The sequence below is a fragment of the Capra hircus genome, chromosome 10 (assembly GCF_001704415.2).
Source record: "Capra hircus breed San Clemente chromosome 10, ASM170441v1, whole genome shotgun sequence".
In the NCBI taxonomy this organism is placed as follows: Eukaryota; Metazoa; Chordata; class Mammalia; order Artiodactyla; family Bovidae; genus Capra; species Capra hircus.
The window spans coordinates 88,615,526-88,628,715 of NC_030817.1; the positions used below are offsets into that span (position 1 = coordinate 88,615,526).

Sequence of the window (13,190 nt, forward strand, 5' to 3'; positions counted from 1 at the left end):
ATGGCCAAAGTTATGCCATGGAAATGTCCTTTTCCTGTTTAAGACACCATTGACTCCTCCACAGGATATTGGAGGCCATTGTTGGAACACCACCACTGCATACTGTATGTCGCTGCCCTGAGAATGACTTTTAAACTCTCCAGTTTTAGCTCTATATTCTCATTCTGCGTGAAAGCATCTAATTGTCCCATCTCTGTACCCGGTCCCTAAATAGGGAAAATAGTTATCTGGTCTTCTTGGCGTTCATGGTTGACTCTAGGGCTTCTAAGACACCGTGGCAGATTTTTTTTAATATAGTAAAGGAGTTCTTATGCTGGATGGTCAAAAATAGAGCTGACACATGTCCTTTTCAATAAACATTTGGTAAGTATTTATTAGTTAAATGATGAAGAGTATCCATCAGAATTTCCTGTCTCTAAACCTTTACAGCATCAAGCCTTGAAGTGACTATGACGCTACTTCTATAATTCAGAACAAAATCAATTCCAAAACATAGATAAGCAATATCAGCAAAGTTTTGATTTCCTAAAATGATACCTCATATTTAAGTAAAATTACTCAAATTAAACTTTTTTTGCCATACCCTAAGCACATGTTTATTTGCTTGTATAATAAACTAATATTAGAGCTAGGATTTGAACTTCTCCAAACTGATTCCAGAGCACTTAGCTGCTCTTTTTATAGTGTTGGTATCGCTGTATTCAGCAGTGACTTAACTGAAACAAAACTACAATAAACTTGTGTTGAATAAGCCAAAAATTCTTTTGGGGTTTTTTTCTATAACATGTTATGGAAAACCCCAAGCGAACTTTTTGACCAAGTCAGTATTGCCAAATTCAGACTAAAATTGAAGAAAGTAGGGAAAAACACTCGACCATTCAGGTATGACCTAATCAAATCCCTTACAGTTATGCATTGGAAGGAACAAAGAGATTCAACGGATTAGATCTGATAGAGTGGCTGAAGAACTATGGACGGAGGTTCGTGACACTCTACAGGAGGCAGTGATCAAGATCATCCCCAAGAAAAAGAAAGGCAAAATGGTTGTCTGAGGAGGCCTTACAAATAGCTGAGGAAAGAAGAGAAGCTAAAGGCAAAGGAGAAAAGGAAGAATATACCCATTTGAATGCAGAGTTCCAAAGAATAGCAAGGAGAGATAAGAAAGCCTTCCTCAGTGATCAATGCAAAGAAATAGAGGAAAACAACAGAATGGGAAAGACTAGAGATCTCTTCAAGAAAATTAGAGATACCAAGGGAACATTTCATGCAAAGATGGGCTCGATAAAGGACAGAAATGGTATGGACCTAACAGAAGCAGAAGATATTAAGAAAAGGTGGCAAGAGTACACAGAAGAACTATACAAAAAAGATCTTAATGACCCAGATAACCGTGATGGTGTGATCACTCACTTAGAGCCAGACATCCTGGAATGCAAAGACAAATGGGCTAGGAAGCATCACTACAAACAAAGCTAGTGGAGATGATGGAGTTCCACTTGAGCTGTTTCAAATCCTAAAAGATGATGCCGTTAAAGTGCTGCACTCAATATGCCAGCAGATTTGGAAAACTCAGCAGTGGCCACGGGACTAGAAAAGGTGAGTTTTCATTCCAATCCCAAAGAAAGGCAATACCAAACGTTCAAAGTTACCACACAGTTGTACTCATCTCACACGCTGGCAAAGTAACGCTAACTTCATGCATCACTTCATGGCAAATAAATGAGAAAACAATGGAAACAGTGAGAGACTTTTTAATTTTGGGGTCTCCACAATGACTGCAGATGGTGACTGCAGCCATGAAATTAAAAGATGCTTGTTCCTTGGAAGAAAAGCTATGACCAACCTAGACAGCATATTAAAAAACAGAGACATTACTTTGCCAACAAAGTCCATCTAGTCAAAACTATGATTTTTCCAGTAGTCATGTATGGTTGTGAGAGCTGGACTATAAAGAAGGCTGATCGCTGAAGAATTGATGCTTTTGAACGGTGGTGTTGGAGAAGATTCTTGAGAGTCTCTTGGACTGCATGGAGATCCAACTAGTCAATCCTAAAGGAAATCAGTCCTGAATATTCACTGGAAGGACTGATGCTGAAGCTGAAGTTCTAATACTTTGGCCACCTGCTGCGAAGAACTGACTCATTTGAAAAGACCCTGGTGCTGGGAAAGATTGAAGGCAGGAGGAGAAGGGGATGACAGAGGATGAGATGGTTGGATGGCATCACCCACTTGATGGACATGAGTTTGAGCAAGCTCCTGGAGTTGGTGATGGACAAGGAAGCCTGTCGTGCTGCAGCCCATAGGGTTGCAAAGAATCGGACACAACTGAGTGACTGAACTGATTGAGTATTTTAGAGAGATCAGTCAGAGAAATGCTTCTGCTTTCAAAAAGAGTAAGTTTTTATTTCTAAGGCATCTTACTCATCAAATGTAAGGTCTTACTACAGTCACTTTGGAACACTGTCATTATGTAGCAAAGTTGGGTATTCATTTATCCTATATCCTACCACCTTTATTTGTAGGTATATTTGGAAAATAATTTGTACATGGCTTTGTAATTATTTGTAATAGCCTAACTTTGGAAATAATCCAGGTCTATTAACAGTGGAATGGATACATAAAATTATGATATTCTAGATGAAAATACAGAAACGAAAGTGGACAAACTACTGCTATATGCTACTGCTATATGCTGCTGCCGCTGCTGCTAAGTTGCTTCAGTCGTGTCCAACTCTGTGCGACCCCAGAGATGGCAGCCCACTAGGCTCCCCCATCCCTGGGATTCTCCAGGCAAGAACACTGGAGTGGGTTGCCATTTCCTTCTCCAATGCGTGAAAGTGAAGTCGCTCAGTCGTGTCTGACTCCTTGCGACCCCATGGACTGGAGCCTACCAGGCTCCTCCGTCCATGGAATTTTCCAGGCAAGAGTACTGGAGTGGGTGCCATTGCCTTCTCCACTGCTATATGACTGAATAACAAAAACAGTGTAGAGTGAAAAAAACTGGACCAAAAGAATACATCCTGTATGAATCCTTCCACCTTCCATTTATATAAAGTTCAGAAACAGACAAAAATAATTCAGTGCTAGAAGTCAAAATAGTGGTTCTTTTTGGGAGGACTGAAGGGGGATTCAGGACTTCCAGTTACTGGTACTATTCTGTTTCTTAAAGGTATATATCGGAGAAGGCAATGGCACCCCACTCCAGTACTCTTGCCTAAATGCTATGGACGGAGGAGCCTGGTGGGCTGCAGTCCATGGGGTCGCTAGGAGTCGGACATGACTGAGCGACTTCCCTTTCACTTTTCACTTTCATGCATTGGAGAAGGAAATGGCAACCCACTCCAGTGTTCTTGCCTGGAAAATCCCATTAGGAGCCTGGTAGGCTGCAGTCCATGGGGTCGCAAAGAGTCAGACATGACTGAGCGACTTCCCTTTCACTTTTCACTTTCATGCGTTGGAGAAGGAAATGGCAACCCACTCCAGTGTTCTTGCCTGGAGAATCCCAGGGACGGGGGAGCCTGGTAGGCTGCCGTCTATGGAGTCGCACAGAGTCAGACACGACTGAAGCGACTTAGCAGCAGCAGCAAAGGTATATATAATGGTACTGTTGTGTTCACTTTCCTGAAGTTCTAGTTTTTTATGTTAGTTATGCTTTAATTAAAAATTAAAAGCAAAAAAACCCCACCCAAAACAGACTTCTCTATGGATTAGTTTGGGGAGCATGGTTCAGTGACCCCCTTAAAGTTGTACGTAAAGTTCTATCTGAATATCTATCTAAATAAGTATGTGTATTTTAAGAGAGAGAAGATCCATAGAGCTAATCAGATTCTTAAGGAGGTATATCCAAAAAAAGTTAAGAACCCGCATTGCCAGAGCCCACATATTCAGAAGAATCATTGTTAAACATTTGTATGGGAAGTTTGTTTTTGTAGAGAAATCCTTGTCTCTATGATTAGATCCTCTGTTTTGGACTCCATCTTCTCATACTTTCTCAAGGCTTTTACAGTTATCTTTTTCTTCTTCTTCTCCATTTCCCATCTCTGCTGGATGACTGATCTTGGCATACCCCCTTAATTTTGTTCATTTCTTTAGAAAAGTCTGTGATTGGTTCCATTTCTTCTGAAGTTACCACACCACTTTCCTGCTTCCCTCTGTATCAAAACTCCTGCAAAGGTTTATATATACTTCCTCCATTCTCTACTCAGCTCATTCTAGTTGGGCTTTCTTCTTACTATCACTTTACTGAAGTGGGTCTTCTCAAGGTCACAATGATTTGAGTTTTGCTAGGAAAAAAAGACTGAAAGTGTCAGTCGCTCAGTTGGGTCTGACTTTTTGTGACCCCATGGACTATAGCCCATCAGGCTTCTCTGTTCATTGAATTCTTCAGGCGCCAATACTAAAGTGGGTTGTCATTCCCTTCTCCAGGGGATCTTCCCAACCCAGGGTTGGACCCAGGTTTCCTGCATTGCAGGGAGGTTCTTTACCATCTGAGTCACCAGTACCGCCCAAGTTTTGCTGAAACCAGTGGCTAAATATCTCTTTGGGAGGAAGTGTGGCGAGGAAGCCTCAGGTATAGAGAATTGATTTAATCGTATTTCTGACTACCTGATACTCTTTCGTCCTTGACTGTCTGGGGTCCTGTTTTCATTTTATCCTCCTTTATCCTCCCCTTCGCTCCCATTCCCTTTCCCCCACAGATATCTAGTTAACATGTTTACTTAGCATGCTATCCTGGGCTTCTCTGCTGGCTCAGTGGTAAAGAATCCACCTCCCAGAGCAGGAGACACAGATTCGACCAGCCAGCATCTGGGAAGACTATGCCAGGCAGAGAAAGCAGGAGGGATGAAAACACCGAGGCTGGAACACACCTGATTTATTCAAGGACCAGTAAGAAGATTGGCATGCTATTTCTAAGTGTGCTTTCTCGGATTTTTAGTGTGCTAAACTCGCACTATTACATCAGGAATCGCTCCTGCCATCTTACTCTTTGTTTTCTGTTTACCCTGATTTTTTTCTTTCTGTTTTCAAATTTCTGAGGATAAATAATTTTTTTGGTGCCAGTTTTAAAATTATGTGTTCTATTTTTATTCTTCTAGTGGTTGCCCTTTACTTAGATTCTTATTTATATTGGTGATGGTTGTTCAGTCACTAAGTCCTGTTCGATATTTATATTTGTCAAATTTTTAAACTTATTGATTATATCTATCTTCACCGCTAAATAAGGCATGTATTTTAGTAGGCCCTCCTCTCTGTCCCCATCATGTTAGCATTCTCAAGTCTTTTAATATTCAAGATTATTATGGTATACTTTTTTTTCTCCTTCTTTTTCTACCTTCATTCTCTCTCCCCACTTCCATTGTTTAACAAGAGTGAACCTTTTAAGTTTTGGGTTTTGTTTTTTTTCATACCACGAGGCACGTGGAATCTTCCCAGACCAGGGACCAAACTAGCACCCTCTGCATTGGGAGCACTGAGTCTTAACCACTAGACTGCCAGGGAAGTCCCCTTTAAGTTATTTACTCCCTCTTTCTTGCCATATCTTACTGAGCTGCCTAGATTTATAACATTTGAACTGGTATTTTGATTTTTTTATCAGTTTTCTTGGTAAACCATCTGAGTACTTACATTCCTAAGAATGTCTTTATTTCATCCTTGTGTTTAAATAATAGTTTAGTTATATGGGGTCACAAGTCAGACAAGACTGACAGACACAGTTATATATTCAACTTCATTTTTACAACATTTAAAAAATATTAACTCCATTTACATACATTATTACTAGCAATAATTAGAAACCTAGAATTTTTTTTTTCTTGTAGGTGAGCTACTTTTGGGAGGGGAATTTTCAGAATTTTCTCTTTGAGATGTTCTAAGATTTCTTTAAAAAGTGTCTAGGTATTTTTTATTATATATCAAACTGACATATCTTTAATTTTTGGAAATTATTGGTCATTATTTCTCATTATTCCTCATTTCTGTTTCTTTCTTACCTTCTGAAAGTCGTATTATTTAGATATCGACTCTGTTTCTCCTAGCCTCCATATATGTTCACAACTAACTCTTCACAACTAATTCTTTTATTTCTTCCCTTTAATTATACTTTATTTTTTAGAATAGTCTTAGATACACAGCAAAATTGAGCAGAAATTGTAGAGAGTGTCTATGTATACCTTCCACCAACAAATATGGCTCTTCCCACTATCAACATAGCACACCAGAGCAATGCGATTGTTATAACCCATGAACCTACACTGACACCTCAGTGTCACCAAAGTTCACAGTTTACAGTAGGGTTCAGTCTTTGTGCTGTACATTCCGTGGGTTTTCACGAATGTATAGTAACATGCATGTGCCGTATAGTGTCATACAGAAGGGTCTCACTGCCTTACAATCCTCTGTGCTCAGGCTGTTTACCCTTTCTTCCTAGCTTGCTGGCAACTGGTGAGCTTGTTACTGTTTCGCAAAAAGTTTTGCTGTCATGGTTCTGTCTTTTCCAGAATGTCATGTAGTTGAAGTTATACAGCACATAGCCTTTTTAGATTGGCTTTTTTCACTTAGTAATATGAAGTAAGTAAGGTTCTTCCATGTCTTTTCATGGTTTGATAGCTCATTTCATTTTAGAACTGAAAAATATTCCATTGTCTGGATGTACTAGTTTCTTAATCCATTCACCTGCTGAAAGACATTTCAGTTCCTTTCAACTGTGGCAATTATGAATAAAGCTGCTGTAAACATCACATACAGGTTTTTGAGTTTACACGTTTTCAAGTCATTTGGGTAAATACTAAGTGTGATTGCTGGATCGTATGGTAAAAGTATGCTTATTTTGGTAAGAAATTGCCAAACTGTCTCCCAGAGTGACTATATGATTTATCTTCCATTTTCACCAGCGGTGAGTGAGTTTCTGCTCCCCCACATTCTTCCCATCATTTGGTGTTGTCAGTGTCCTAGATTTTGGCCATTTTAATAGGAGTGTGGTGATTTTTTATTGCATTTTTATTTGCATTTTCCTGATGATATACGATGTTGAATATCTTTTCAGATGCTTACTTGCCACGTGTATGTCGTCTTTAGTGAAGTATCTGTTCAGGTCTTTTGCCCATTTTTTTAATTGGTTGATTCATTTTCTTATTGTTTAGTTTCAAATGTTCCTTATATATTTTGGGAAAGAGTCATATGTCAGATAGATCTTTTGCAAATGTTTCCTTTGTCTGTGGGTTGTCCTCTTATTCTTTAAAGCCTCCATATTTTTAAACTTTTATAATATATATTTTCAGTTGCTTTATGCCTTCTTAATATCTTATTCTGATCATCTATTCACTGATTTCATTTTCAAGTATATTGATTTTTTTCTATTATATCAAATATATTCAACTGTATTTATATTCATTTCATTATTAAACTTGATTTAAAATTTATTATTTTTAATACCCAGTATTTGTAGTTGGTTCTTCATTATTCCTTATTATTTTCCTAATATCCTAATTTAGTTTCCTGAGATGGTCGTCACGCTTATTTAAGAAATATGTTTGGGATTCCCCTAGTGGTCCAGTGGTTAAGAATCCATCTGTCAATGCAGGGGACGTAGGTTGGGTCCCTTTTGGGGGAACTAAGATCCCACATGCTGTGTGGCAACTAAGCCCACAGGCTGCAGCTACAGAGGCTGCACATCACAAGGGAGAAGCCCACATGAAGATCCTGCGTGCCAACAGTGAAGACCTGATGCAGCCAGAAATAAACGATTATTTTTTTAAATTCTTGAACATATAAATAGCATTAAAAATTCCCCGGATACCATCTCTTCAAACCTCTCTAACCATTTCTCACTTTTCTCCTTCCCATTTCTGCACTTTTTTTTAACTCATCTTTTTTGTTACTTTTCTTGCCATATCTCTTTGTTTATCTTCTTTCATTTTCTGTTTCACACTTTTCCCTGATTCTTGGTCATTCATTCTATTTCTTACCTGCCATTCTATTTCTTACCCCACCCAGCTGGTTTAACTTCTCTCACTTACCTGTTAACTTTTTTGGTTCATCAAAGCTCACATTCATGAATTAATATACAGGGCTCCCCCAGGAATTCTTCTCTGTCATTCTTTAATTGAAATATGGAATAGAAGAACTCCAAATTTAAAGCCATGGGAGTTGAGTTATTAACTGATGGATGTAGTCTTTAGGCAAGCTGTTTAACATTTATGCCACCATTTCTTCATTTATAAAAGGATTGAAAGTACCCTCCTCGCTCTAAAATCCTATGATTCTGTGGTGTCTTATCCTTCACATTTTTCCTCTACTGTGCTTACCTCATTCATTTAACAAATATTTATATACCTACCATGTATTTATAACTCCTATAATTTATGTGAGGAATCAAAAGAAAAGACAGGGTTTCTTCTGCCTTTGAATTGTTTATAGTCTGTCTGGAGAGACAAGAGGTATCTGCATATTAACCCTCAGTTATTTCCAATCTGTTCCTCTTCTTTCCGCACCAGATTTATTCTCTCAAGGGAATACCAACTGCTTTGTTTATTTTTAACATTAGTTTTACAGTCTTGTGTGGGTGTAGGTGTGTGTGTGTGTGGCCATGCCACATGAAATGTGAGATCTTAAGTTTCCCAACCAGGAATCAAACCTTTGCCCCCTGCATTGGAAGCAGATCACTGAGGAAGTCCCTGCTACTTTAGTTCAAATCTAATTTCTGGGCAGTGGGGGGGTGGGGGGTGGGCGAAGTGTGGCAGGTTTACCCCTGAACACAGTAAAAACTCTTTTTTAAAAAATTTTCTTACACATCTAGGAATCCCCGTTGTAGTCATTCTGTGTGTTCTCATGCTCAGGTGCTCAGTTGATCAATGGTGTCTGACTCTTTGTGACCCTATGGACTATAGCCCACCAGGGTCCTCTGTCTATGGGATCTTCCAGGCTAGAGTACTGGAGTGGGTTGGCATTTCCTCCTCCAGAGTATCTTCCTGACTCAGGAATTGAACCCATGTCTCCTGCATTAGCAGGCAGATTCTTTACCACTGAGCCGCCCAGGAGGCCCCACCCGTTCTGTAGCATTATTTTATTTGTCCACTTGATTCTAGTCTGGAATTTATTCATGATAGGAAAATTTATCTCAGAATCAAGGAGATCGATTGTCACTGTGACTTAGTAGATGATCACTCTGTGTCTATCTTTGCGTGTATGTGTATGCCTGTGCATTTATGTTTGCATAATTATATTCAAATGTGATGTTCCAGATGGCTGAGTAAATGTGACCAGTAAGTCTTTGCACATGTATATGCTTTTTTTTCTGGTTTGTTTCTCCACCTATTTTGTAAGGGGTTATTGCTGTAGAGACTTTCTTTTCCTTTCATTGGCCCTGTGTGCTCTGGTAAAAATATACCACTCCACAGATAAATGGACAGCATGGGGAGGCCAGGAAGGAAGTGGGCGTACTGATAGAAGGGCAACAGTAAGGATCCTTGGGATGGAACTGTTCTGTATCTTGAGTTGGGTGATAAGTACATGAAGCTGCATGTTTAATGAAATTATATAGAACTAAATACACACATGTACACACTCAAATACAAGTAAAATCGGGAATATCAGAATAAGATAGAATTGCATCATTCAGAGTCCCCACTATGATTATACTATGATTTTTCAAGATGTTACATTGGGAGAAACTGGGTAAAATTATACCAGATCTCTATTGTTTTTTTTTTCAACTGAATGTAAATCTACAATTATTTCAAAGTGAAAAGTTCAATTAAAAATAACAGCAATTTAAAGAAGTATGCGCTGAAAGATAATTGAACATATGTAGCTGCAGGAAGCACTTTGAGAAGCATGACTTTCCATTTACTTCAAAGGATGCTCTCCTAAATAGATTTTATGCATTTTTTGTTGCAATTTTTCTTATGCGTGTACAGGAAGTGAAGCAATAGTGGTGATGTGTTGTCTCCATTAACAGAAGAACTTTGTAAACACTTAAGTGATGCCAGTTTCAAATCAGTCTCACCTTCTGTGTAATGGGAAACTAGGTAATTCTAATAATGGCTCAGTTTTTCCATACAGTTTATGGAATCAAAGTAAAGGTTTTAGAAATTTCTTCTGTCAAGGAGGAAACATTTCATATTGTGAATGCTGCTGTAAATTAATCTGAAAATTTCAACATTAAATGCTTTGTTTAGTAACAAATATTTAGTGGAGCATAGGTACGTGGAAGTCATTGTCATAAAATGTTCTTACTATATAAGGAAACTCGGTGTGCAGAAAATTTGTTTGGAATTGATTATATACCACATTCATAATTTATAATTGCATCAAACAAGCCTGATATTCTACCAATAAAGGTGCAGTTTTCAAATTTTTCCAACATTTTTCATATACATCGCATATTTCAACTAGAATGTTTTTGTGATAATCTGATGCTGAATTTAAAAATTGTTTCAGCAGGTCTGTATTTACATTGTTTCTTTGCTGCCTGTCTGCGATAAGATTTTATTTTTTATTTTTTATCATTACTGGATTTTTCTTTTTTTTTAATTTATTTTAATTGGAGGCTAATTACTTTACAAAATTGTATTTGTTTAGATTTTAGAATTATTTGAAAAATAGATGTACTTAGCTGCTCAGTTGTGTCTGATTCTTTGCAACCCCATGGATGTAGCCCGCCAGGCTCCTCTGTCCATCGGGATTCTCCAGGCAAGAATACCCATGCCCTCCTCCAGGGGATCTTCCCAATCCAGGGACTGAACCCAGGTCTCCCGCATTGCATGCGGATTCTTGACCATCTGAGCCACCACTCCATATTTACTGACTGAAGATGTTCAGTGACTCTGAGGTGGAGTGGTGTCCTGCTTTTTCAAACATACGTATCTATCTCGATCATTTTTAGCAGTCCAAAATGTAGCAAGATTTACTTAACGTTATTTCGCATTCATTATTTTTATCCACTTTTCCATCCTAAGACACTTTAATCGCTTTAATTGATTTTAGCCCTTTCCCCACATCTCTCCCATTTCCCAGACACGCACCAAAGATCCACCAAGTTAGGTCAATCTGGTGTCTGCTGCTGCTGCTATTTCCCTGTTATTATTAGATATTCAGTCTTAGTTAAAACTATGGTTTCTTCCTCTTGTGCTTGTGCCTGTATTTTTCTTCTAGGAATGAGATACTATACTTAATGTCTCAGAAATTGACGTGTTTTTCTTTCTTTTTGTTTCTGTACACATTTACTCTTTTGTGCCCTTATTTTTTTTTCTCTCTCTCTTTGTCCCCTTTATCTATTTTTCAAGTGTTGTTTATTCTTGACTGAAATGTGTTTTCTGGAAGAGCTGGTATATGAAAATTACTTATGGACTCTTAACCATATGAAAACAATACATGCAATCTTTTTGTTTGAAAATTATCATTATTAACAGAACTTTTAAGTATACACAGGCATCTTAGGGGAAAATACTTGATTGGAATTAATTTGAGCTCAATTCTTACTCTTTTTAATACAGTATTTCTCAAACTCTGGGCTTGCAGAATTCACAAATTGAGATCTGGCATCATTTTCAGAGAGACTTTCAGTAATGTGTAAGTAGTTTTGTGTTTTTTTACATTTATATTTATTTTTATTAACTGTTTGCTATATAAACACAGTGAAATGTTAATTTATCAGATCTCTTACAAGAATTTGGCCTATATTCACCAGGTAATGATTTTAAGTAACAAGTGACATGAAATAACTTGTTAAAAAAAGATGTTTCAGGTGTGCCCTGGGTTAGTATTAATTCAACACTCTTTATTAGAAACATCTTAGAAATAGCATCTCCAAGTGTAGAGAATTCTAGATTAAGGGACTTGAATGCTTGCCTAGGCTCTACCGCTAACTAGGTATCCTTAAGTAAGCTACCTTTTGTGCTTCAGTTTCTTTGGCTCTAAAGTAAGGGTTAAGACTATCACTAATGAAAAGATCTCTTCCCCTTTAAATGTCTATTATTCGTATCCTAACTTTTTTTTTAATATAAATTAGGTGTTGGTAATCTTTCAAAAGGGAGCTGCCAAATTACATATTGTGGGTTTTGTTTTTGTTTTTGTTTTTTTTTACTATTGGTGCTTTCTTGGGAATAGGTATTGAGAGGGGAAGTGGTTTCAAAGTAGTCTAGAAGACAAATATGCCCCCCCTTGCCTAAGAACTTTGCCCCACATACTCCATCAGTTTTTGTTACTAAAATTTACCTTTAAAAAGTCAGTTGGCTTGGGTGGGTTAAACCTTTTTTTTTTCTTTTAAAGTAAACCTGTTAATTATGGTATACAAATAAGATTTTTTTTTTCCTTTCAAAATCTCCCTAGAATGCCATTTTCTAAGCAGCTTGTGCCAATTTTCATGGAGCTGGGGGAAAGGGAAAACAAAGTAGGAGTCACTTCTCTCCTTGGGGCCTTAGGGAGAAACTGGTAGAAAAACTCTGGGCAGGGTGAAGGCAAGCCACTGAAATCTGGAAATGTGGTAGGAGAAAAGATGACTAGAGGGGGAATAAAAGAATGGAGAGATATGGAAAGGTAAGCTAAGCAAGAAGGCACAGACTAGCTTTCATCGGTACTGTCATCAACCTTTAGAATAGTGTTAGATTTTAAAAACTATTTGTAAAAAATTCATTGGATGAATGAATCAATTATTTATTCAATAAATTTGTACCTTTGCCCACCTCCCTGGTAAGTTAGACTCAAATCTAGTTTATCTGTGTTTATCCTCCATTCAATAGCTATAGTCTTTAAGGTAATCTAGGTTCAGAAAATTGATTCTGAATTATAGAAAAAAGACATTTACATTTAGGAAGTTTATATACCTGCGGAAGTTTGTAAAGTGAACTATTTATTCACTTAAAATTTTTTAAGCACCTACCTATGTACTTTGGGCACTAGCAGGGAGAGGAAGTATTGGGTACTGATTATAGTGTCTACTTAATGGAGTATTATGTGGTCATGTAATATAATTATGAAGATTATAGGTGACTAATACTTATTACATAAATAAAATAAAAATACTTCTGTATTATAACTGTGCATGAGGGCTTCCGGATGGCTCAGCAGGTAGAGAATCCACCTGCAATGCAGGAGACACGGGTTCAGTCTCTAGTTGGGGAAGATCACATGAAGAAGGAAATGGCAGCCCACTCCAGTATTCTTGCCTGGGAAATTCTGTGGCAAGAGAAGCC

At 37.8% G+C, this 13,190-nt stretch overlaps 1 protein-coding gene across 7 annotated transcripts in view; it reads left to right on the plus strand.

Annotated features, from left to right (window-relative positions):
* Window positions 1-13,190, plus strand: part of DENND4A (DENN domain containing 4A) — a 111,838-nt gene that overhangs the window by 17,767 nt on the left and 80,881 nt on the right. For 6 of the 7 annotated variants that reach the window (XM_018053636.1, XM_018053641.1, XM_018053638.1 and 3 more), the window contains exon 2: window positions 11,493-11,568. The exons of the other annotated variant lie outside the window; for it this stretch is intronic. The gene's annotated coding sequence lies outside the window, so the exon portion shown is untranslated. The remainder of the gene's footprint in view (window positions 1-11,492; window positions 11,569-13,190) is intronic. 7 annotated transcript variants of the gene reach the window in all.